At 46.3% G+C, this 26,511-nt stretch overlaps 1 protein-coding gene across 4 annotated transcripts in view; it reads right to left on the bottom strand.

The window, feature by feature from the left end:
• The window catches only part of LOC134147309 (ankyrin repeat and fibronectin type-III domain-containing protein 1-like), a 302,508-nt gene that overhangs the window by 229,567 nt on the left and 46,430 nt on the right, over nucleotides 1–26,511 (bottom strand). The window contains exon 1 of one of the 4 annotated variants that reach the window (XM_062588345.1): nucleotides 13,500–13,507. The exons of the other annotated variants lie outside the window; for them this stretch is intronic. The gene's annotated coding sequence lies outside the window, so the exon portion shown is untranslated. Of the gene's footprint in view, nucleotides 1–13,499; nucleotides 13,508–26,511 lie in introns of those variants that run through there. 4 annotated transcript variants of the gene reach the window in all.

The raw sequence follows: 26,511 nt of genomic DNA, 5'->3' as shown, positions 1-26,511 counted from the left end.
CTACCCAAGAACATAGGCAGGTTGCTAGTTGCCAAGTTAGCTGTGACAAAAGGGTGAGTTCAGCAGAACTCCCCCAGAGGAAGTGGCAAAGATGGGTTCTGCAAGGTGAACCATCTGCTTGCAGTCTCTGCTGCCCATCAGAAGGAAAAGCATTACCTAAAATGGTCCCAGCTGGAATAACCTCCTGCTCTCCCTACCTTTTTTGAGAAAATAGACTATTTTAAGGTTGCAAAGCTAACATGGTTGCTTACTTCACAGCCTCACTCTGCACTTTCATTAGCAAAATGAAACAACACTCCTTCTGAAACCCAGTTCTCCATTGCCACCTTTCTCCATAGTTAGCAGTCCTTCAGCTCACAGCTCACATTTTCTTTCTTCCTCTACCTAACAACTTTGTACATAATTTAGCAACATGCCGCTGAGGGGCTAACGGTAAGATTAGCAAGAATTACGTTCTGTGACTGAAGAAACACATTTTCTCTACTTGTTCCCCAGATAATGTTCTTCTGTCGGCTGCTGGGTAGTTTGTGCAGAAGGAAGTTGGAGCCGTCTGCACTGATCCTGTACAAATTGAAGATGACTGGAGGATAAAATCCCAAGCAGCCCATCCCAGATAAGAACAGACTGGGAATTTCTTCAACAAGGAGTTGTCCCAAGATGAATACAGTCTCTGTTCTTCATCAATCCTAATGCAATACCATTTTTATGCTTTAGAAGGTCATCTAGGTGCTAGGAATAAAAAATGACCCATGTGTTTTCTAGAACTTTAAGTGACAATCCCCTGTAAACTCACGGGTATGAGGCATGGGTATGCCTCTGAAGAGTCCCATAACATGCATCAGAAAAGAGTCCTTGCATAATCAAGATTTTAGCTATTTGTTCTGTAAAATAACAGGAAAAATGCACTGAATCTTTTCAGTTTTTCACAAGTATAAACAACATGGATTAGCACACATTAAAACACATTTAAAAAAAAGGTAAAACACAGGTGGGAATTTCGCCTCTTAGACAGAGGTTGTCACTTCAATTCCATGCACAAACCAATAACAGGTACTGAATAACAGATTTGCCAGTGCACACAAATACCAGCTCCATTCAGAGAGGTGGTTGCTTCTGAAGAGCAAACACCCGGTTGTAAGATGGCACGGATGCTCCTAGCACCAGGACCTTGGGAGGGCCACCAGGCATCCCCGCAGCGGTACCCACGGGAAATGGCAAGGGTTAACAGCAGGCTATGTTCCTGCCAGGGACTTGGTTCCCCCAGTGCTGACCAGCTAACTAGAAAAAACTGCTTATTTTTCCCTGTACTCTCTTTCCCAGTGAAAAAGCGCAAAATAAAAAGATTTTGCATAAATTTGTACAACTGCCAACTATTCCTGCAGGGAGAGAAAAAAAAAGTAGAAGAAAAAATGCTTTGACTTTTAAATAATTAAAGTATTCTGCTTTTCCCATTTGAAATATTCTAAACAAAAGCTTCCTTTTTTCTTTTCCTCTTTGAAGTGTTTCATCCTGGGTCCAGCAAAGAGTTGCTTGTCAACCCAAATCATAGAATCATAGAATTGGTAAGGTTGGAAGGGGCCTCTGGAGATCATCTAAGTCCAACCCTCAAATGACTGGCCCATTTGGGGATTGAACTCATGACCTTGGCATTATTAGCACCACGTTCTAACCAACTGAGCTAAACCTAACCAAATCCTCTCTCCTACTTCTCAGAAACTCCCCTCACATCACACCTTCCCCAGGAGAAGGTCACAAGGGATCCAGCCCCTCCTCCTAGAAGCTTGCAGCTCCCCTAGCAAGGAGTTCAAAGGACATAATGGACCCCCTCTGAACATTTCCCAGGGAGGTGCTTGGCTCACTCAGCTGGACAGCTGTAACCGAAGACATGCATGCCTCCTCTTCCTCCCTACCCACCTCTGCAGCTTGCTTTGGCTCCAGCTCCTGCTATTAAAGCCTGTCCTGCTTCCTGGAATAGCAACAGCACGTGGATGAGCTGAGGTGAGGAGGCGGCAGTGCAACTTAGCAGGCACAGCACCAACAGCAGCTCCAGGAGCCGAGAGTTCATCTCTCTGCTCCGGTTCAGCCACCCAGGCAAAGGTGATCCTGGGCAGGACGCTTCACTGTTCCACCTCAGATCTCCCATCCTCACGTAGGGACCAGGGTAGGGCACTTAGCTCTCTGCAGGTCCTTGGGCATCCAAGGACAAAAATACTACAGGAAGCTTCATGATTGAAGCTATACTTCATGACTGGCATCATGAAAAGTCCTTCCTCTGCTCTGCCTGAGCGGCCGTCCCACTGCTAGCTCCTAGCCAGCAGAGCTGACATTTCCGCACCCAAGCTGCCGGCACACGAGAAATTGTTGCGTGCACCAGCAGGATGATAGTTAGATGATAACCTCTGCTCTGACTCCTCTGAATCAGCATAGCATCTCCTCTCTGCTTGCCCAGCCCCTTTGGGCACCCATTGAGCACCACTGTTGTCTCCACAAGCTCTTTGCATGCCACCCAGAGGAGACACCTTATCCAGGCGCATGGGCACACAAAGCCCTTTCGTTCTCCTCTGAAGGAAAGTGCTGCTGCTGCAGCTGGATTTCTCCCCAAAATCTGGCACAGGGCATAGTCAGGCCTCCCAGCAAGGCCTGACTCCCAGTGAACCTACACTCGACTCCCAGCAGGAGAGTGGTGTGTACCCCAGAAGCAATGCAAGAAAAGCATCCCGTGCTATGGAGCCCAGGACACAGACCACCTTCTTTCTCCCACACAACCCACAAGCAACCTGGCGAGCTGCCCCACAGAGGCAGAGCAGCTTGAAAGCAGCAAGCGGTGGCAGCCCTGCCCCCTCCATCCATTCAGAAATTTCCCCCTTGCCAGCCACAACTTTTATTAAAAGCTGTTAAAATTCATATCTCCTGAATGAAATCACTTCCTTCCTTCTCCTCTATGTGCAGATCCCCGTGCGTAGTGCTGGAGCTTCTGTTTTCTACCTGCACACCCACCCAGTTGTGACTCAGTGCCAAAACAGCGGGTGAATGAAGAATCAAACAGTCTTTCTAGCAACCGTGACTCACAGGCCAAGACTTTCTGCTGAAGGAGTTTTCTGAAGTCATGCTACGTATGTAATTCCCCTTAATACCAATTTAAATCTTCCTCCACTTCCTGCTACCCACTCCAACCTGGTTCCGAAATAAAGGCAATCCCACATGATTATCAATTTTCTGCAAAAAAAATAAGCTTCCAGGCAAAAATTAGCTTCAGCTTGTGTGAAAAATAATTGGCTTCCAACCTCATCTCCTGTCCTAAAGATTAGCCTTCAAAAGGAGGCCAGAAGCTAGGGATAAAGGAAGAAAATTGGGTGAAATCACATCATTTAGCTTTCTATGCAACATGGCCTCCAAAGCTAGACAGGGGATGCTAAGATATGCTTTTCTGGCCTGTCTGAAAAATCAGATCTAGAACACTTGAACCCTCCAGCCAGCACTTAGGGTCCATGTGTGCATGTGCCTTTATGGGAGATGTGTTAAATACTCTTCTACCCACAGCCACAAAGGCAAGCTCTGCATTTCAGGAGTATCTAAAGGCAGAGATGACCAGTAAAGTAAGCCATAAGCGGCTTTTTTTATGCCACTTCTCACTGCTAACATAATAGGGTCTGATACAATGACCATGAGTGCAAGGACAGACCCAGCAGCCCTTGTCTGAGAGTAGGAGCATGCTGCAGAGCTGTGACCTTGTTACTACATGCTGCAATTGGAAACGCATACACAGGCCGTGCACCAGGCATGGCACAAGCAAAGTGAGATGTTGGATGTGTACAGCAACTAGATCATAGTTGCACCTGGCCTTGCTGAATGTTGGCTGTACAATGGCACCACAGCTCCCCAAACGGCTGGGAATCAACCCCAGATGTGTTCTGCACACATATAAAAGCTCCAGCCTTCAGATGGTATCTGCATCTCTCCTCCCATGAATGACCTGGCACATCTAGACAACTCCTTTCTCAAGCATTTGGTTTGCCAACCATGGAGTTAATGTAATGTAACGGGCACACGTGGCACCTAGCAAGTGAGCCATGACATGCACATGTAGCCCTCAGCACTTTCAAAGAGCAGAATCTACTGTGCCCTCAAAAACAACCCAACCAAAAGCAGTCCTGAATCCTCCAAGGACAGATGTAAGCTCAAAACAAAAAATTGATCTGCCAAGGGAAAAATAGTACTTGCACTCCCACTGCTTTGCATGTGCCTGTGGGATAGACAGGAATGAGAGCTCCCAGCCATCCCGCTCAGCTCACAGAAACCTTCATGGAGCAAGGCCAGGACTTGTTGGGTTCAGATAAGTGAAGGAAGACCTGATACAAGTATGCGTTCACTGGAAAACTCTACGCTTTCCCCCAAACTCCTTCCTGCTAGATCACGACTACAGAGTGATACAAACAACAGAGAAAAAAGTCTCTGAGAGAAAACCTAAAAAGCCTCTTTAGGTTTAATATGCAAAGCCCAGCCAGCTCAATCAGGCAACAACAGCTAAATGTCATTTCCTCCCTTGGTACCATCACTCTGCTCATGAAACAGAGCAAGCTATGTCTGATGGCTTGTCATATTCTTGAGACACTAAGGATTTAATACCTGTACTTCCTGAGGATATAGCAATTGGGGAAGAAGATGTGGTCTTTCACTTCACACCACACCACCATCATAGAATTCATAAGGATAAAGGAACGAGCTGCAAATGCTAAGAGGCAGCCGGCCACCCCGATAGCCGCAACCATGGGCTACAAGGCTGTGATCTAAGACTACCTATACAAAAGGTGCTAGCTAAATGGACAGAATATACAGAGAAAAAAAGTTGCAGTGATACACCCATTTTCAAGCAAGCCTCGCCCAACAATATGCAAGCTGTACTGGGAGGACAGTCATCCAGCCATGCAGTTGCCACCCTTGTATGGCACCCTGCAAACTGCACCAAAACACCTGACTTGGTGCATCTCCATTTGAAAGAAACACTGCAGCTAAAATTTTCAGCCCAGACTCCTAAAGCTCTTTTCCTTACTCTTGCCTGGATGCACGATCAAGGAGTACTAAGTCGTAAAGATGCTGAGCAGCTGCTGCTTGTTAATATCAACAGGATTAATGAGCGCTCAGCACTTCTGCAAAGCAGGTCATTGCTATCTGAATCACTAACGATGGATTTAGGAGTTTATTTCAAGGTTGGCCTAGTTAGACATCAACATGGAATATTCCCACATAACAGCAATGGACAGTCACCGCTTGCATTAAAATTATGTTTTTCTGGGTTACAATGTGTTGCAGCAAAAATGCAAATACATGCACCACACATTCTTTTGCTAGCCTTTCATCAGGCAAGGTACATGTCAGAGCTGGGAGGGTCAATTGACCCTCAATTGCCATAAACAATTTATTTTTTTTTTATTAAATTCAGGTGGAAACTTTTCACTCAGTCCAAAACACAACTTTCAAAACATCCAAGCTCCTTGTTTGTTTTCTCTTTCAAAACACAGGTATCTTTCCACATAGAAATATCATTTGGACATTAAAAGGTTTCATTCAAAACATGTCAAAAAAGAAATGAGGAAGTCGGTCAAACTACCAGCCACTTTGTGATAGAACTTCAGTGTCCCTTAGAGATGCTATTTGGGGCAAAGTTTTACCGTTTGTTTAAAATCTCTTAGCCAGCTCGAGTTACAGACACAGTACCCTGGAAGAACAGTCCATGCATATTTTCAGGACTAAACATTGCGGGCAGGTACACAGAACAACCTTGAGCCTCTGTCTCTCTGCTTGGATTGTACATACACCTTCAAGCTAAGACATGAAGCTCCTGAGCCATGTTCTGCAGGCCTTTAACAGCAGGGAAGACATAAACTGTTATATCCTGGCCAAATTCATGCTTTAGTCACTATGAGGTAGTAGCTCATCCCCAACAAGCTTGAGGAAGTCAGCATCACTGAAATGTGCTGTTTCAGTGAGGGACATGTTTCAAGGGTTTTTTGTAAGCCAGAGGTGGAAGATGTGCCTATTTTTTAATCTATACCATACTCTGTGAGGCTAACACAGGATTTTTTTTTTCCCCTCATTACAGTTTTATGGCTCCAGAACTTGCCAGTTCCCCCTCTTCCTCATCACGACTGTATGCTTTAACACAGACATACTGCCAGAGCTGAAGAGGTATTTTTAAATACCCCAAAACAACCAAGCAAAATCCCAGCAGGAAAACACTCACTATTCCTCCCCACTCACCCACCTCTAAGTCCATCAAACTCCACAGCCAGAAACATAAACCAGGATGTTCATGTGAAAAATACCAAAGGATGAGCTAATAGCTCCCTATTGCAAAAAGCAATTCTTTGGCCCAACCTCCAAAGAGGCCCAGAACACACTCCAATGGAGCAACAGGGACACCCAAAGCCACAGTGTGTTAACACAGCAAGTGGAAAAGCAGAGCCCAGGGCACTGTCCCTTCGGCTGGAAATTATCCTAATGACAGAGGCAAAACAGGTTCGACTGCTCTTGATCTTCTGCATGACTTTTCATTGCCAGTTAACATCAACTTCCAATTACCAATTTGGGTATTAAGGAAAAAAAAAGAAAAACAAACAACTAAGCAAGAACTTTAGCTAACATCCTTACTCCCACCTCCGCAGCTCATCTTAAGCCAAACATCTCGTCTCTTTTTCCTAGGCTCAACTCCCCTTGGTTTTGCTGCCCCTTACACTCAGTCTATGCCAATTCCTTTGGTGAAATGATGGATGGGTGGTTAATTAGTGCTTTTTAATGATTTTTCCTCGCATCAGTGTGGGTCACATGCATCTCTGCACCAACCATGGGTATCCCTTGGGGTGCCCCCACCCTGACATGGGTTGCCTGAGGGCCCAAATCCTCCAAGGCTTCCCATCTCGATGCAGATCACCCACGACCAAAGTCCCTGAGGGTGTCCTCACCTCGATGTGGGTCACCAGCAGTTATCATCCCTCAGGGATGTATGTCCTCTTCCAAGAGCACGTCTCCAACCGTATCCTCAACAGTGTCTCCTTCTACGTGTCTTCTCCACGTCCCCCAAGAGCATCACTTCTTTTGCAGTCAGTTCCCACTCTTTTTTAAATCTGTCTGCACAGGAGTGCCATGGCCTCCTCTGAGTAGCAATGCTTTGATGAGCGATGGGTTGTTTCCATCAGTTTTGCAGCCAGCTGGAATCAGCTGTGACGGGCTTCCTCCCACATAGGTCACTCCTGCAAGCCCTAGACAATGAAATCTTCCATTTATGCCCAGTGCATCAAGGAGAATGCATCAAATCAAGGAAAATGCATCAAACCACTGCCATCACCCACAGGTTTGGGGGAAAAGTGAAAGGAACAGTAGTTACAAATGCACTGAAGATGTTTTTCTAAGAACAAGGATTCATAGCTCTTGATCATTCAAATCTTTCCCTTGGCAGCAAGTCTTGCTACATCACAGCACCACAGATCCAGCCTAGCTCCACTGCAATCCAACCAACCAGCATGTGAAACTAACAGCTCCTCTCCTGGAGCCCACAGAAAATACAATTTGTGAGAATAAGCTCTTTGTCTCTGAAGATTTCACGTGTCTTCGGTTCTACTGTCTCAAACCAGAAGGCCAAAGGTCTCCCCTGGAAGGAAACTCTGAAATCTAAGCCCAGGCATAAATCTCTCCTCCCTCTTTCCCTGCACTAGGGCCACTCTTGAGCAATCCCATTTACCACAACCAGGACAGTGTCTTCAACACGAGCACATCAAAGACCCTCTGCAGAGACCTTACTGGGGGCTAGGGAACACAAAGGAGTGCAGCAGGGGAGAGATGAGGGTTACTGAAAGAGGAAACGAGTCGGCCTCTGGATGCTAGCTGAGCAGACGTATACAAAAATGATCCTGGGCCAAGAGAGAAAGCCACTAAATCAAACAGTCTTGAAGTGGGCTTTGTCTCTCTTGAATGTCATCCCTGGATGGTATTTGGGATTTTTAATGAGACAGCATTTGTTACCGTTACTAGTCACAGATCTAGGGAAAGGACTGGTATCGTTGGAGAACTGCTTTGACAGCATTTCACTTCGGTTGAGACCAGCTTTAAAAGTCTCCTCAAGAAATTCTCCAGAAAGCTTTCCCTCCATCAAACGACATTAGATTGGATCCACTTGCTTCCAGAAACACTGCAAGTGCCCAGGACCTCAGTCCACAAGTTTGCAAGACTAATTCCTCGCTAGGCAGAGTCGGCTAAGAAGAACAGCCTGGAAAAGCACCAGTCTGCTTCTGAAAACTTCAGCTTTTCCTAAAGTTTCCTTCTGTCCAAGCATACAAAGCAGAACAACTCTGTTTTCTCAACTCAGCTACAGATAATAGCCTTCCTCATTTTTCTGATCCAATTTTGAAAGCTGCACAAATCTGGAATCAGTTGTGCTGCATTTTCAATTTAAAATTAAAGAAATGTATGCTATTTTGTATAATCTGCCTGTTACTCTCATTATTCCTCTGTGCCAAAAGCAGAATCTCCAACCCATCCTGCCAACATGCAGGGTGCTCAGGATGAATGCGCTAATACTGGCACCATGAGATAAGACTCTGAGCTGCAGAGGTCAACATCTTCAATGATCCGAGCCTTCACCTTACACAAACCAATGAAACTCCATGAAAGCCAAGGAAGTTGAACATCTGGCTTGTCTGTTAAGGCTTTACTAGACTGCAGTAACTTCTTGCAAGTAAATCACTTACACGTATTTCTGCGATTGGTACAGGCTGATATAGTTCTGCTCAGTCATTAGCATCAGGACAAGCTGGTGCTTATGGGCATGGGGATACCCTCTGATGTCCACAGCCCCTGGAGATGTGACAGCCCATTTGATTTTAAGAAATGGGCCAACACCACAACACCATAGTAAAACATCTATCCTCTCACTGAGCACAACTAACAAGTCTCAGGTTGAAAAAACCTCCAACTGACACAGGAGAGCCCTGACAAAGCTCTGTGGACTGAAAATACACAGTACCACAGGTCACAATGGAGCAGAAGGGCAGAGGGCATGTAATAAGCCTGAACAGAGTCTACAAAGATCACACACAGCTTGGCCGGTAGCACCTGCACATGGGAAGAAACAATGCTATGGCAGGGTTCCTTCTCCCAGCACAAGTCTGAGCCCTGCTGACCGCAACAAAAATTCCCTAATGCAACAGATCTCCTCAAACACCCACAAATGTGTTGCTTTATCTGCAGGCATAGCTTAAAAACACAGGTAGATTACTTAAGACCACAACTCTACATGTACTAATAGCTGCCAACTCCTATGAAGATGAGTGGAGCCATCACATTTAGAAGAGTAACTCCAATTAGTGCACACCTTTAAATTTGTTTGCTGTGGTCCCAATGGGCAAAAAGACTTTAGGAAGAGGAGCAGCTGGTGCCTTGTTGCCCTGAACCATGCAAAGGCCAGGGCAAGACTCCAGAAAGCCTGTTAAGACGTCCACTAGGGAAACCCAGGATGAAGGATCTCCCATATCTCCATCCTAACAGGTAGATGAAAATGGAGGGGTCTGAGCATCACATTTCTTTATTTTTCCCTCATTAGCATCAAGAAATAAAATAAAAACAGAATGTTGCTCAAAAGAGCTAGAAAAAGCCCTACCTAGAGAGAAGACAGGGCCACATATGAGGAAAAACAGACTTTCAGGGGTTTTGGCTGTTTTTTTTTTAGGAATTCAGTTTCTAAAGTATTTGTCTTTCTGGTCAGTTCAGCTTGGGATGGCGGTCTCAACTGGTGCTCCTCAAATTGTACAAATATTGGAAAAATATCAGGCAATACTTCAAGTAGGTTGGGTGAAATGTGACACTGATTTCAAAAGCATCGTGTGATTCAATCAGTACTTATTTTTACTTCCATAATCAATCTCATGCAATCAAGGGAACAGGCACAGCATCTCCACATGTACTCAGGGGGCCTTATCACTCATGGAGTCAGTAACACTGGGAATATAAATGCTAGGCATGGAATGAGTTCATCCATGCAGTCACCCAGCCACCTCAGAGAAAGGTAACAAGCGCTGGAAGATGCACAAAGGAGGAAGGAGAGCACAAACCCCTTTGACTCAGACTCCATTGTCCCATTTCCAATCTGGTTCAGGCCCCAGTCTGCATACACACATTTTATCACTACATTGGTACCACCTGGACACACTGGAGAAGGTTCTACTCCTGGTAACCACATCCACACACCATTAGTCACACTTCTATACCACGGAAGCACTTAAATGTGTCCATAGCCAGTATCACCCCAGAAGGTTTGGTATGTGAGCTACATACCAGCAATGTCAACTTCATGACTAATATCCCATAGCCAAGACAGCATCATGACATCTCCTTCACAAGGGAAACTGCTCCCCAGCCCCTGTGAAATACAAAGCTTCAAGACTCTAGCATCCTTGTATGGGGTATCAATAGAGTGTAGAGTCCCAGAAACATCATCTCATCTCCCTAATGTCAGGGAGAAGCCAAAACATGGCACATCCTTGTTACACACATAGCACTTGGCTGCACATCAGCAAACCCCAGCAACATCACAAACTTGGTAACACCTGCAAACCCCAGGAACATCACAAACTCGGTAACACCTGCAAACCTGTCCTTTCCGAAGCACAGCAAATGTGTGGGCTGAAATCGGGGTTTACACCTTAATAGCTGGATTACAGTGTTAGTCTTCCCCAGTGTCACATCATCAAAGAGCAGAATCAAATTCTTAGCTCAACTATGAGTTCTTCTGAACTTCAGGATGAAACACTCCTTGTTTTGAGCAAGCAGGGAAGACACGACTATCTCCGCCGAAGTCCAAGTGAAGAGAAGACAGTAACAGCAACAGCACATAACATCTCGTTGTCTCTTTAGTGACACAGAGAGCAGCAGAAAGGGCACATGTCACAAATCTCCAACTCCTTTTTGATCTGCATTTTAATATCCTTTATAAAATAAGAAATGCTCAAATACCAAGAAAGAAGGTGAGCTGGTATCTTAGGGCTATTTTTTAATATAAGCCTTTGAAGCTGACAGAGGCTTGGCTTTCCCTGAGCCGACATGTGAGGGTGGCAAACCTAAGAACCACCCTTGAGGTGAGCCCTCTGATCTGGGGCACCAGCATAGTTAGTCTCTGTGCAGACCTGTGCCCTTCCAGAAGGGACGGGGGGCATCTTGTGCAGGTCAGGAGGCAGCTTTTGGGAGGACCCACCACTTCTCTGGCTGGCAAGTCTGTCTCTCTGCCCCATCAAGAGACCCAACCATCAAGATCAAGCAGCATTAAGGACTAGCAATTCTCTCCTCCATAAGCATGATGAGCAGTTTGAAATAAACCACCCAGGCATACAGCAGTTCTCTAACTGTAATAGTAGTGTTTATATACAATAAAATAAAAAAAAGCATCACATCCTTAGAAGCTTGGGATTGCCTTGCTGTCTCTAGTGGTGACCACAAGTACTCTACTATTGGGAAAAGCATGCTTCATGGGGATTTTCAGTCAGTACAGTGCCACTTCTCCTCTGCCCCTAGTTTATTCCCCATTTCAATCAACACTGCTATTGCAAACACTCTGAAAATGAACTGTACATCTGTCTTCCCTGCGAGGAGGGGCTGGGAGGAAGAGGGGAGACAAAAGAGCATCTCACCATTACATCCCATTCCCAACAATAAATCCAGAGCAACCCTTTTAACATACAACCTTGGACGGTTACAAGGGAATACGCAAGGAGACGAACGCTACCGGTTATTCCCACCCCTCCGCCTTCACCCTGGTCGCTGCACGTCTGGAAATGAGAGACTCCATTAATGCCGCGTGTGTGCATGCAGACACACATACGCCCACTTTGAACTTCAGCTGTCAAACAACTTCTTCCTCTCTCTGCAGCTGCATATTTTGCATGTGACGGAGAAGCTGAGAAAGGGAAGGGTGATTTTGACACAGGAGCCTCGGCAGCGCAAGAAGACGGCAGGCGCAGCGGTACGACACAGAAAGCAAAAGGCAGAGACGAGCAGGTATACGTGCAGGCAATCACAGAGCAGATGTCCAAGACACACGGTCAACACCCAGAACATGTTCTCAGCAGAGACGCAGACACCAAAGCGCAGCGCCTTCCACAGACATCGCAAGGCAATGAGTTTGTCAAGGCTCAGACACCCCATGCAATAATCAAGAGACTTTACAAGAAGCTTTGAGCTTGCTGCCTACCTCCTCCCCAATCCCAGGGCACAGAAGATGGGGGGGGGTGGGGGGAAACCCAAAACACCAAAGACTGCAGCTCCCAACCCTCTGCTCTCCCCTAGCTATACTCCACAGACACCCACTTTGCCCCCCGGACACACACTGATGGGCTGGGACAGACAGCAGGACAGACAAGTTGTCTCCCCATACCTGCACTCGGTGACACTACAGCAATAGCTGCCGCTGCGCCGGCTGCCCCGCCGCTCGGAGCGCAACTCGTTCCTCGACTTCCTCAGGTTGAAGTACTCCGTCAGCTTCCCAAACGAAGCCATCGCCCCCGCGACGTCCGAGCGGGCACCCCCGGGCATCCGTGGGCACCCGTCCAACCGCGCGCTCACACATACTCCACCCTACGCATACTCACCACCCCATGCACTTCATCAGCTGCAGGGGAGAGCGGGGAGGGAGCTCTAGGACTCAGAGGAAGAGAAAAAGACAGCCCAAGGCAGGAGGAGTTTAGTGAAGAATTACTTGTTGGACAGTCCACGACACACTCGACAGCGATCTTTCAAATTTGGAAGCAAGCAAGCCCAGCCTCCCTTTAGCTAACGGGAGAAGTCGAGCTGAGCAGAGCTGCTCAGGTTTGTGTATTTATTTATCGTAATGCTGCAGCTGCTGCAGAGCTGAATTAAGAAGGAGATTAATAATAATAATAATAATAATAAATGCTTCCTGGAAAGAATTCCTCAATATTGACAGCACATGGCTCAAAGCCCCTGCCACAAACAGTAGCTTGGAAGATGCCCGCAGGCAGAGCCAAAAGCACGGGATTTGGCTGCCGAGGTGCCCAGGAGGCAGCCCAGGTCGGCTCTGATTTCAACCAAGTGAGGAGATGCTGTCCAGATTAGCAGGAGCCCACGAGACACTCAAAACCAGTTGCCCAGCTGAATTTCCAAAAGGTCTATTCCTACAGCGTATGGACACCAACGGGGTCGTAGCAGGTAAGAAAGGATCCCCGCTTGCTCTTCTTGCAGCTATTCAGTTTATCATCATTTTTCCTTCCTCTGTTTTCCCATGCAGAAGGCACCCCTTCGCCTCTGACAGCACACCTCCACGACACGATTCTCCAGCTTGTCACCGCACACCTGAGCACAAGGAGAGGGATAGACACCTAAAGCAAGCCTGATGCATTTAGAGGTCACCTGCTGGTTCTGCTTCCCAAGCTCCAGCACAAAGAATTTCAACAGCAAGCAGTAGATAAAGGGAGTCTGCCAAACCAGAAGGGAAATCTTACCCCAAAATCTCCCCTAGTCAGGAGTATTTGTCTTTGCATCCTCAGTGTCTGACGCCAGCTCAGCAGAGAGGAGACATGGGGGTGGAGGCTGGGGGAGGAAAAGAAAGGACTTCAAAAATCTCACTACACCCCCAGTGAGCAAAACCAGATCAAGTCAGTGAAATGCATCCAGAGAAAGGGGTAGCCGAGCGCAACCCGAGCCGTGCCAGTAAAGACCCTGGAGAAAACAGCACAGAGAGCTAACGCTAACTCAAGTGGCAGATCAGCAAGCTACATCCGTGCCCTTCTGATCCCTCCGTCGTGGATGTCACGTTGAAGGATAAATGAGAAAACAAAACATTCATAGCTGTTTCCCCTGCTGAGAGCAGCGCACTGCAGACAGCCTGCTTTCAGCAGAGGATGACCCTCCGCTGCCGAAATCCTGCTGCGCGTCTCTCCGAATCCTGCTCCGTTCCTCCCTCGCTACCTTCCTCTTCCTCTGGGCTCTCCTGCACTTCCCCGCTCTGAATTCAGTGCCTGAAATGGCAGGGTCCAAATTTACCTGCGCGCTGTCACCAGCTCCCATCACCCTCCCACATCGCCTTTAGCTACTCGCGGTTCTCAAAGCGACTGTCATCATGCTTGCCTCGGGGGCTTGGGGGTTGTTTTTTATTATTATTTATTTTATTTTTATTTCCTTCTTGTTGAACTATCTCTGCTTCCTGCCTCCCCACTCCACCAGCTGCTAATTTATGCTGGCCGAAGAAAGCCGAGCGGTGAGAGCCCTGCTGTTGTGCCGAGCGAACGCGGGCACAAAGCAGCAGTCCCAGAGCCGGCAACGCCGGTCGCCTCCTCTGCCTCCTCCCCAGCCCCATCGCTCGGCACAGTGTGTGTGTTGGGGGGGGGGGGAGGCAGAGGAAATAAAAATAAAATAAAATAAAAACGCTGTCTACCTCTTTAGCCATTCAGCCAGCCCCGCTGCTTCCTCTCTCAAATGAACTCCATCGCTGCCAGGGCAGACTAGATTTTGGGGGGGGTTGTTTGTTTTTTGTGTTTTTTTTTTTTAATCAATTCATTTGCAGAGGAAGTGATTAAGACAGAGCACCTGCTTGCTCCTCGCTCTCTTCCACTGGCACACATGGCTCCTCCGCTACACTTTCACCCCTCTTATCTCGCATCAGCTCCCCATTACCATTTACACTGAAATGCATCGCCTCAAAGGAGGTCAAAGGTGCTGGAGAAGAGCAGGGTGGGAGGCGGGGGGGTCAACAGAGCAGCTTAGGGGGGGAAAACTCAGAGAGACAGAAAGGGAAAAATTCGGTTTTCCAGCACTGAAGATAAAAGCCATAACGCCAGCTCTCTTTGGAGGCAGCTAGGTTTCAAGGCACACAGATACCTTTGGAGGACAACAGTAACAGCTACCTGGAGGAGAAGACATTATCTGCTACAGAGGCAGGCAAAGGGCAATGGGAGAGGGGCTTGGCTGGGAGGAAGCAAGCAGGGAGAAGTGCAGAGGAGAGGGAAGAAAAATAAAAAAAAAAAAAAAGAGCCGAGCAAGGTTAATTTGAATCCCCTCTCTTCTCCTCTTCCTCTGCACAGCCTGATGGGAGGGCGGAGAAGTAGCAGCGCTGCTCAAAAGATCCTTGTTCAACTGGCTGCTTTTGGCATTTGCAAAGTAGCATTGTTTGGGGGACAAAAGGGCACTCTGGGGAGCTGTAAAAAAAAAAAAAAAAAAAAGAAAAGAAAGAGAGAGAGAGAGAGAGAGGAGGAAGAGGCTGACAGATTAATGTTCCAACCGACAAGTCCATCTTCCCCAGCAACCGTCTGTAGGGCAGGCGAAGCACCTGGCCTGATCACCACCACAGGCTATGCCAACTTGCTAAGTCTCATTCATGGGCAAAGCAGCAGAGAGAGGAGGTTACTGCCAGTCCATCATTGCACTGCAATCTCCCATCCTGCAAGCTTGCCCTCCTCCCTGCCCTCCTCCTGTCTCACCACCACAGCAGCTTCTCAGAGAGGCCATGAGGCGGCCAGCACAGGCAGGGTCCTGAGCACGACAGCCGTGGATACATCACTTTTCTATGAGCCCTTTCTGGGTACAGGGTAGGAAGGAATCATGCCACTCTACAGAAAGAGCCAGGTCTCCTGCAATGCAGTGAGCTTCATCATGGTATGAGCCAGACAGTTCCCGCACCAGAAAAATGAACAGAAACAACCCTGCATTTACTAAACCCTACATCTGGTGCAGTTTGGGGGGTGGGGTTAAGAGTCTCCAATATCCAAAATCTCTCAGCAGACCAAATCCATAAACACCTCCATCTGTTACCAAAAACAGATATTCTAGAGGGGATTTCTATGCCACAGCTCCCTTCTGTGCATCCCAAACCCCTGTTCAAATAGCTGGGGCCTGCTCACCATGGATTGACACTTGATACTACATAAGGCGCCTCTGGAAGGGAGCTCAAAGCTGTTCTTGGCAACTCGGAGGGTAAGGGTGGGGTTTCTCCCTCTGAAAATGCAGCATTAAACTCCCAGGAAAGACATAAGTTGATTTAAAAAAAAAAAAAAGATCTAGAAGAGCTTTTCTTAAAACAGAAGTTGGAACGCATATGGCGCTGGAGTCTTCTGTTGCAGTTACGCAAGTCATTGCCACACATAAGCACCATGGGTGCACAGTGATTATTCTCAAACATTCGTAAAAGCATTTCCCTCCTTTGGCTGCAGACATACACATCACCAGTGTGGTTCTCAGGTCCATCCTGCACATCCTTGTATATATGCTCCTTAGGGCAATAGAGACCAGTATTTCCCATTTTAAAACTGTCGATTTGAACAAAGTGAAGCCAACACAGGCATGGGAATGCTCTTGATTCCTAACTTACCAACTACCACAACAGACCATTCTCCAGGCAAGAGTCTTAGCAACTACCTCATACCAGCCTGTAATAACACAAAATCATGAGACTGTCCAAAAGCCAGTCCTTTAGAAAGTAGCTCCACTGAGGTCAATAGTCATCTCTGGCAGGCTCATGTGAGCAGAATGAAGTTGGAATCTGACTTCCGGGAGACTGCTTAGTCTTTGGTCACCTCACCTCTGGGTCCTGAGTGAGCAAACAGCATCTGGATGCCTCTTTGATGTTTCCCTGGGCAACTTTATTTTGCTAACACTTCTCAAATGTGGCTAGACAGGAACAGGGAAGGAAGAAGAGGGTACTACTCAAAGCTGACAGTTTCTTCATCTGCTCCTACAGTGTCTCCTTGGCAGCTGGACGACAGCTGGTGCAGACCCTGCTGCTCCTTTCTCCTTCTGGCTTGCTTTTGGCAGCTCATCCCTCCACCCAGGACAGCTTTAATATAGACATTAACTAGGCTTTAGCTAGCTGATGTTCACAGTTCTATAAGCAAGACCTGGATTGTTTGAAGGCTTCCTTTCCATACGGCTCTTTCCCAGCCTAGCAGATACCTGGAGAGCAACAGAGCTTGCTGTTGCAAGGTTCCACAGTGTTACAGAGGCTGGAGTCTAACAGGATTTTTTAGTGGAGCCCCATACACAGGTTTGAAAATAAAACTACAAAGAACAGCAGAACAGCCTAGGAAGGCAATGAAATTGGACAAAGGAAGAGCCGAAGCACAAGCTGCTGCCCATCACTGCTACGGATGGAGCCTGGAGCAGGACGCGCTTCTGCCTTGCCACCCTGAGACATCCTCTGACCAAACGGTGAGGTTGTCCAAAGCAGAGCCATCAGTCAGGAAAAGAGAGGGCTAGGTGGTGGGCTTGGTACCACACAGTTACTATCTGCTGTGGCCAGACTTCATCTCTCCCACAGCAGAAAATTCTTATTTAGATCTCCATAGAAAAACTGAGCAAGGACAAGTTTCCTAATCCCCCAGGAAACAAGACACAGTTGTGCCTTCAGGTCAAATTAGAGATGATTTGTTATGAGCTGTCTTGAGTGCCAGCTTGGGGAAGAATGAAGAGATGTGGTTTAGCTTCTCCAAGTTATCTAGGAAAGCACCTGCTTTTTTTTTTTTTTTTTTTTTTTTTGGGGGGGGGGGGGGTAATTCAGAAGTTTTTAAAACAGGGATTTTCCAAAGTGCTAAAAACTGTTCTTTAAAGCTTCCTCCTCCCCAGAATTGGTCACAATTGGCATCAGCTCTCCATCAAACTTCACACAAACAGAATTAAGCCAATAATGAGGAATTTCTAGAGGGCAAGGAAGTTCTGAGTACTAACACTTGGTGATAAGGAAATTAAATTCTTCTATTAATTTTTCTATTCTAAAATAATACACCCAGTGAGTCTCTATTTTTCACAACCAGTTATTCTACTTTCACTGGTGTAAAAGAGTGGCTTTCAAATGTTGCAGAATAGCCATAAAAACAAAGGTGGAATACAATATTTCACAGAATTAACAAAAAACAAAAGGTCATCACATGCATGCAAAGAAGCATGTTAAACACAAGAATGAAGTGATCTGAGAAATATGTATGCAGACAGAACACTGCTAGCAACTTCTAAAAGTCTACAAGAAGCAGGGGAAAAAAAGTGTGCATGCACATACACATCCCCTGTTAAAACACTACATTACAAAGTTATACAGCAGGTCCAAATGCCCAGGTCATTTAAGGAGCTTAAAATGATTCTACATAGCATCCCGTTCATGTCTGAACCAAAGAGCATCTTTAACAAAGCCAATTCTAGGTCAGAAAAATGTTTCAAGAGGATCAAATTCTTCCAAATGCAAGACTTCTTTCCTTTTTGCACCGTATCTTGCTGCAGAAGTCAAACAAAAACATGTGTATCATGTGCAAACGTGAGCTGCTCACTCCTTGGGCAACGTTAGTTGATGCCAGACTCATCACCTTGCTGTATCCTTACAGGTAGGGGAGCCTCGCAATCTCATTTTGCCAAAGAGCCACACATCATGTCCATGGAGGCATAACAAACTGCAGGTCCTTGCTGTTGCCCACAACTCTGGAAAAACACGGCCTGAGACTTCTGGAGACCAACTCCTACTGAGTCAAAATAAATGATACAACCCTATGACTAACGTACGCTTATCAGCAGAGACGTAAAGCCCTACGGAAGTGCTGCATTTTAATATAGTTGTAATAAAAAGCAGAGTATACTAGAGACACTATAATTTCAGTCTAACTAGGCACTTTGCTTTAATTGTCACTTATATTGCATTACATACAAATTTCCGTGCTGATACCTAGCATAAACCAGCCACATCAATTTACTAATTTTCCCATCATATTGCTGCATTATAACTCATTTTGTAAAATTAGGCTAATCCCAGCAGTATATTAAATGTGCTGCTCAAGTTACAGCCAAAATATACTCATTCTTGGAAGTAGCACTGAATTACGCGGGGACAGGCTTCAAACACCTTTTGTCTTGTGATTTGGGTCGCTTTCCTGTGCTCGAAGCCCAGGGAAGGGAGGGGGATCAACCACATTAAGCAGCTGAGATATATTCCAGGGTGTTGGGAGTTCGGCTGGTGGCACCCTGCTCACAGCCTGGCAAAAAAGCTTCTCCCTTTGCACCCAAGGACAGGGAACACAGCACCCAACTCCTCACCCTGCAGGCTGAAGTGCACCAGGGCCAAAGTACTGTAGCGTGAATGAGTATATTACAGAGTATTTATTGCTGAGTTTGGCTCAAAATTCACCTTTGTAGAGATGTATCCAGGAAGATGGAGGCATAACTGCCACCCAAAAGGTGGGTTGGTTTCTGTAGTGAGAAAATAGCAGCAGCTTTCACTGTGGAGAACCCAACGCTGAAAGCCCAGAGCTGATCTGTTTACCTGCCTGCAGCTACTCATCAGCATGTATTCCTTTTCAAGGCAGCGTGGGATGTGTGTGCCTGTGCAATCTAATTCCCTTTTTAACCCCCAATCAGCGGGAGTTACCAAGTTATTTCATCCCACTTGAAAGGGTTCTCCCTGCATGCAACTCTGTGCAGTTAAATCAAAGTGCATGCAGGGATGACTACCTTTCCAAAGCAGTGACACCCCTCATGCCTGCTCCTTGAAGACAGCACAAAAACCTAGCTCAAGCTTGCAGGAGAAAGATAAGGGCAGCAAAAAGCAGATGGCAGTGCAACCAGTTGAAGGAGTCAAGTGTGCTTTTATAAATTTCCTAAGAAAGAGAAAATTGGTCTTCCTCAAGCAGGGAGGAGGGGACAGTTGTTCAGTCTTTTTGACCTCAAAGTATAAAACGGCACCAGTGAAGTAACAGAGAGGGAATTTGTCAAAAAGAGAACCAAAGGCAAAGTAATTTGAAAATCTGCCTGTTTGGAGCTGCCCTGGGTATCGCTCATAGGCAGCAAAGCCAAGTGGTGCTGTACTCTGCTTCACACCGTGGAGGTACCACGGTGCTGCACCCCACTGCCTGCTGAGATCCATCCCCAAACTTGCTTAATTCTGTCATGCAAAACTCCAAACTTGGACTTTGCCCAAGTGAGGCAAATAAGGTGTGAACTATCCCATCCTCATCCTCAGCTAGCCTGTGAGCAGACATAGTTCAGAAGTCATTGAAACGATTGTTCTTCCTCCAAAAACACTGGCAAAACCCAGTAGTACTAGTGGAAAAGCTGTTAAGAGGATAAAACATTTCAGAAAATGGAGAAAAGAACAATTCATGTAATGACAGTCCAGCATAACTTCTTCAGTCCAAGAAAAATAACAATCAATATTAAACAAGAAGTCTCCAGGCTCAGAGACTATCAGACCTACAATCAATAAAGCAGTCTGCATTTATAAACAATTATCTGTGCCTATCTCGATTGCTGATGAGGAACAGTCCTCTCTTATGCCTGGTTCACCAGCACCAGTTTCTCCTTGAAGTCGTACATATCGGGACTAATCACCTGACACATTGGGATTAACCATCTGAAATAATCTCAGTTGCCATACACCTGCTGTTCATTGCTTTCCCTAGTCAGAGCCTCATCATATCATTGGTGGTGAAAGATCTTTAATTACAGACCTGCTTAGGTGGCAAATACTAGCTCTTCAAGTCCTGAGACTTCAAGGATATCTGCAGTCCAAATTTTCCCTGGTAGACCCAGGGGAAAGCAGTGAAATTAGCTGTGGCTTCGTGGAGCAAATGTATTTAAAGCGCCCAGGAAACCTCAGGACACTTGGGAGGTTTTAATATCTTGCACTAGAATCCATGATATTTCAAGTTAATCTGCACAAGCCCTAAGGATCCTCAGTTTTTCCAGTCCTGTTTTTCCATAAACTTACGTTACACTCATGCTATTACATGGTCCAAAGGCAAAATTTCATCTTTGTGTGGTGTGACCAAAGTTTCTGCTGGGAGCAGGGAAGAAAGAGAAGGGAGACTTTGCTGATATCCTACACCCTTCACCCACAGCAAGTCTTCTTGGCTGGTACCCTAACTCTTTATTTACCCTACTGCTTTCAAAGGATGCTGGCACAATACTGTGTAAAGGGGGGAGGCATCACACCAGGGAGGCTGATGAGGACTTACTTCGGGACAGTCATTCACGTCACACTGTGGGGTTTGCTGTCCCAGGCATCTACTTGTGCACAGGAATTACAACCTTTGGAGCAAATACCTTCCCCCAGAAGTGAGTAGAGACGTACCAGGCAGCCACAGGATGAGTCAGTTCACCTAGCTGGTCTTGTACAAACCAAAAACAAACCAGTCCACCCATGCAGCCTCAGTAACTTCCATTAGATAAACGTAGTGAGGCAACTTATCCTTTAGCCCTGCTGCGGCTAGATCTGATACATGGGCAATGAAAAGCAACCTTGGATTCTCCCAAAGTCTACATTTCACAGGCTGGAGGAAAAGCCAGCCAAAATTAACACGCAGCATAACTGCTACATAACTAGGACAGCTGTATAGAAACACATTCAAAAAAACTTGAACTTTTAAGTGCTAACTGGCCACGGGCTTTAGTCAAGGGTGTTTCTGCCAAACACGGTTAAGGATCCACTGGATTTCTGGCATAATTCAAACCCCAAGAGAAAGTGAGAAGCAGCTTTTTATGAATATTCCTGCTAGGGTCCATCAAACTGTGCTTCTGCTTGGTCAGGGTTAGCATAGAGAGAAGGAAACCAGCTAACAGAAGCTGTACATCGCCTACAGTGCAGAGGAAGGAGGTCTCAGTACTGCAGCTGGGGCCGTGCTCCATGACAGCAAGGTGCCTGAATATCCAAAAACACCATTTCAACATGAGAAGATAAAAATAACTCACAGCAACTGTTCCAGACAGCGACTGCTGGGAAACAACCAGGAGGTGGGAAATATGCCTTTCACTTAAAAAAATGAAAGCAACTTGAAAAGCGAAATTTCTTCATCAGGTGCCAACCACTACAGGGGTGGAAATGGTGCAGCATGGGCCACTGATGGTCAACAGTTCTTTACATCAGTCTTTTGAGATCCAAATATCAGCATTTAAGGGTGTCAGGTAGAACACGGTACTTGCTACACCTTCTATGCACAGTACTTCTATGCATAAGTGTTTTCACACACACCCAGGCTATCATGGGCTAAAAAAAACAAAAGCAGTCTGCAAAGTAGCACATCTCACAACACTCCAAAGCGGGCAAAAAGCTTGGAATGCAGTGCACAGGGGTTTGTTCACCACTCTTCTAGAAAGCTTGTTTCAACTGCACTACACACCTATCTGCAAGCACAAAATGCACACTGCCAATAACATCACGCCTCACCAGCGTTTCTCAACTTGTCAGGCAGGACATCAGCAGCACTTCTCAGCATCTTACCTGCAGGCTGAAGAAGTTTCATGTTCCAGTTTGGCCACTAATAGCAAAAAGGAAACCTCTTCTGGCATCTTTAATAGACCAGTAAGCAGTGTTATGGCCTCCCAAACAAGGATGACTCTCAGTATACAAGTCGGCTTCACTCTGGCTGGCCTGCAGGACCTCTCCCTGCTCAATGCTTGTGAAAGCAATAGGTGGGAACTGCAGAAAACATCCTAGCAGAGTAAGGAAGCACAACAGCAAACCAGAGGCTCCTACTTCCTTCCTAGGTCCAAATTCCCTGACCTTGCATTTTACAGCGCTGCAGATGAACAAACTGGGGCAGAGACCAAAACATCAGGCACAGGGCACTGGGGAATGGCCTCAGACATCATCATCATCAAGCTGCAGGAGGCAGGGAGAGTTCAGTGGTGCAGTTCAACAGCATGCCCAATGTTGTGCAATATCCTAACTGATTAAAATAAACATGCATCTCCTCTACCAGGCCTCAAGGCAAAAGTCAAGGTACTGCTTTCTCTGATTTCTCTCCTAAAAGGAGCTCAAAGGGTCATTGAGTACTTCTCTACTACATAGTTATCACAGGTCCTGGCAGCTAGGTCTCATGAAGGGCTCTTCTCAAAGTGTGTAACAGGAACAACCCTGCAAAAAAATTCTATCAATTGTCGTTCTCTTTAGAGTCTTTCTGGTTTTCTGGAGGCTGAATACGTCAGCACTTTAACACACAAAAAGCAAAAGGCCAGCCTGGGCAGAAGTAGATTAGAAACAAAAGTTGATGGGTTTCCCCAACATGGTCTTTCCTAGAAGGTCATCACATGGGTCATCTCCTCTACCAGCTGCACAGATGACTCTGCCATTCGCCTCAGGCAGCATTCCCATGACCAGCCTGGCAGAGCACTTTTAGGGAAGCACAGCATACTTCTGGGGCTTCTTTGCTTTCAGCTGCTGCAGAGTATAGAAAGAGCGAGCCAACACCATGCAGCCAAACAGCTCGCAAACTGGCCAGCTGCTGGGGCCCTCTGCATCTGTGACAGCCAGCAGACCATTTTGTGTGGCTCTGCAGCATCCAAACTGAGAAAAATGCAGTTTGGTTTTTTAATCATTCTGCTCTAATATCCTGAGGTGTTGCCCAAGATGGGTAATATTTCCAATGCAGCTGTGTCTTCCCAGTCATTCCTTTTTCAAAATGAGCCAAGTCGTTCCTCCATCTGTAGTGAAACGGGCACTCCCCTCTGCTACTAGTGCCATGGAAAGATCAGGTGCAGCAACAGTAGAGCTTTGGTAAAACTCTTCCCACTAAACCCAGCTAAGGCTGTGATGTTCTGCACCACATCTGCTTCCACAGCAGCTGTGAATTTAATTCTAGTCTCCAAGCAGCAGCTAGTCACCAGAAAACTACTTCCCCTCCCCTGTCACTAGCACTGCTTGAACAAAGATTTCTTTTTTCCTTTCACAGTTGTCTCAACTTGAACACCCTAGGGGAGGTCCCCCCATCCTGTGGTCTCCACGCCAGCAGGGTAAAGGAGTGACACACACACAGGGAGGGACTCTCCCACATCACCCTAGTATGGGGGCAAGTAATCAAGCACACACAACCCCCATCTTCTTTAGCATGTTGCAGGCAGCTAGGATCTCCCCCTGACAACTCCAGGCACATAGAAGCACTTCAAAAGCATCTGGGGAAATAATCAGGCAGCATCCTAATGCTCATGCAGAAAAAAAATACGCTTTAAAGGTCACTTTGTATCTAGCACATGGAGCAGGACAAATTCAAACAAGCAGTGAAGGCAAAAATACCAGAGCACAACAAATAGGCCATGTTTCCACTACACACATCTGCTGACGAGAAGGTATTGACCACGACACATGGAGATGTGACCTCTGATGAGCACAGCCAGACCCACAAAAGCATCATGGATGAATTAATTTATAACAGCGCAAGAAGACTCACAGGGCTCAGGAAGATTAACTAATAATAAGGCAGCTCTGGCAATTTAAGCAGCTTTCACACTACAATCACTTCATCAGTGCAGAGCACTCAAGAGTACCCATACCATAGCACAGCACCACAGGTTGAGTGTGATCTGAGGTAGAACAGCTTGTTCTATCTGGTTGCTTCCCAAATCTCTTTGAATTGTGTCCTGCAGAGGCCAGTCTCAAATTTACCCCTTGAGTAGGATAACGGATGGGCTCCTCCGGCCTCAGGCTAGGTCTAGACATCCCAGGTGCCCAGCTGCACTACAGCACAGACATGCAGTGTATGAAGAACTTTTCAAGTCTCTAAGATGCAAATGAAGATAAATAACATGAGAAAGAACAATTAAAAATAAGTGCAAACCATCTTCTTCATGAACAGACAGGCTTCATCCAGAAGTACTGATACGACAATTAAGCTCTGTAAATCCACACTTATCACATCTTCTTCCAGCCTCCCAAATATTCAGATATCCCAGCCACCCCCAACACATTCTCTCTTTCCCTCTCCCAAGCTGCATCCCATGGCTGTAATCAGCCTGATTTGCACATGTATCTTTTTATTTAATTGCCTTGTATCTGTGGAGCAACACAGAAGCAGATTATGTTTTATTAAGCTACACCCCAGGCACCAGCTTCAAGTCCTTGATTCACTCTTTTACAGGTCAATGTCACCATAAATTTATATCAAAAGCAATTGCCAACAAAGTCAACAGCTGCAGTGGTGGAAGACCATGAAAAATGAACAAGGGCTTTCCTCACAAATTACTACCATCTTGCAGGGAGAGCTGTGAGGATTGGAAGTAGGGGAGACGAAGGAACAAGAAAGTCAGACCAAGCAAGGACAGATAGCAGAAAGTAAACTAAAAGTCAAATCAGCAAAGGTAGGAACTGACAGTGTGAGATGGCCCAGTGCAGTCGCTTCCCTCCCCTACACCACCCTTGCAGCTGGATCCTGCCCACAAGCACCCAGCACTAGTCTTGCAAAAGCAACTGCAGGAATAACACAGACACCATCAAGTCCAGCAACATATCAGCTGATTTTTAATAAGAATCTTTTATAGAAAACCTCTCCAAAGCTAGAGATCTCCAAAACAGTCAGCAACCCCGAAGCTCCTAAGGGAGTGTGGCAAGCAAGGATTTTCAAGGTGGGGGGGGGAGGAAATGAAAGCTAGAAGTGACCTCCCCAAATAGGGCTGCTCAAAACAGTGCTGCAACACCACATTTCAGTTCTTACACATCTTATCTCAGGCCACACAGACCTCAGCTGATACAACTTCAAGGCACACAGTGTGGAGAGGGATCAGCTTTCCCTGACACTCAAAGGACATGATGTTATAACGAAGGATGGGGAGGAAGCGAAGGAGCAAAGCAGACCTTTTCCTCCAAGTCCCCCCCCCCCCAAAGGCTCTCACTTTGCTAGCTCCAGCTACCGCAAGAGGTAAAGTCTCTTGCGCAGCATTAGGACCATGTAAAAGATCAATAGCAAATACGTGAAGTCTGAGTGCATTCCCTTAGCAGCTTGCTGGATTAAAGATCTAATGCGATGTGTCTCTCTGGAAGAAATTACATAAGCTATTAAGAAAGATGTGCCTCTCATCTGATGAAATCTAGCAATCATTGTAGCAATATGTGCAAACTAAACAGACTCTGCAGAGCAAAGGGAAAGCTGCAGTTGCTCTCAGGAGCCCTTCCTGGAGAAGGGAACCAATGGGTAAAGCAGAAGCTCTATTAGCAGTAAACTAAATGTGCAGACGCAGCCACACCGTGCCTGCAGAGAGCGAGACAGTTTCTGCTTCAAAAGGAAGGAACAACACAATGCTTGACTGAATCACCAGCTTCCTGGTGGCATCCAGGAACTCACAAGGGTGCTGGAGTAGGGGCAAAGAGACCCATTGCTTTGGGGAGCAGAAGTGACCTTAGACATTTGAGAAAGGTCTTGACTTCCAAAAAAGAATGAGGGACACTTGAGTCTCCCCAGAGTAAGAGTGCCTTGGCACTTCGGAAAGCCAAAATATTACACAAGCGAGAATTAATTCCAGTTCCTTCTCCTCAGGTTGTACTCATCCCAGGGCCAACAGGAGCAGAAAAAAGCAGGTGATACTTGTTCAGAGAGCAGACACAAATGAATCCCACCAAGGGAGAGAGCAGTGGAACAAGGATGTCCTTTTAAAGCACTCTTCTTTCAAAGCAGAGTCATGTTTTCTAGAGCAAATTTTTCAAAAGACAAAAGACACGTCACTTCAACCAACCAACCAACCAACAAACAAACCTGAATGCATACCACCCAAAAGAGTCAACTA

Source organism: Rhea pennata, chromosome 15 (genome assembly GCF_028389875.1).
Source record: "Rhea pennata isolate bPtePen1 chromosome 15, bPtePen1.pri, whole genome shotgun sequence".
Taxonomy (NCBI): domain Eukaryota; kingdom Metazoa; phylum Chordata; class Aves; order Rheiformes; family Rheidae; genus Rhea; species Rhea pennata.
Note: the sequence above shows the minus strand (reverse complement) of the source record. Positions and strands in the feature narration are given on the sequence as shown.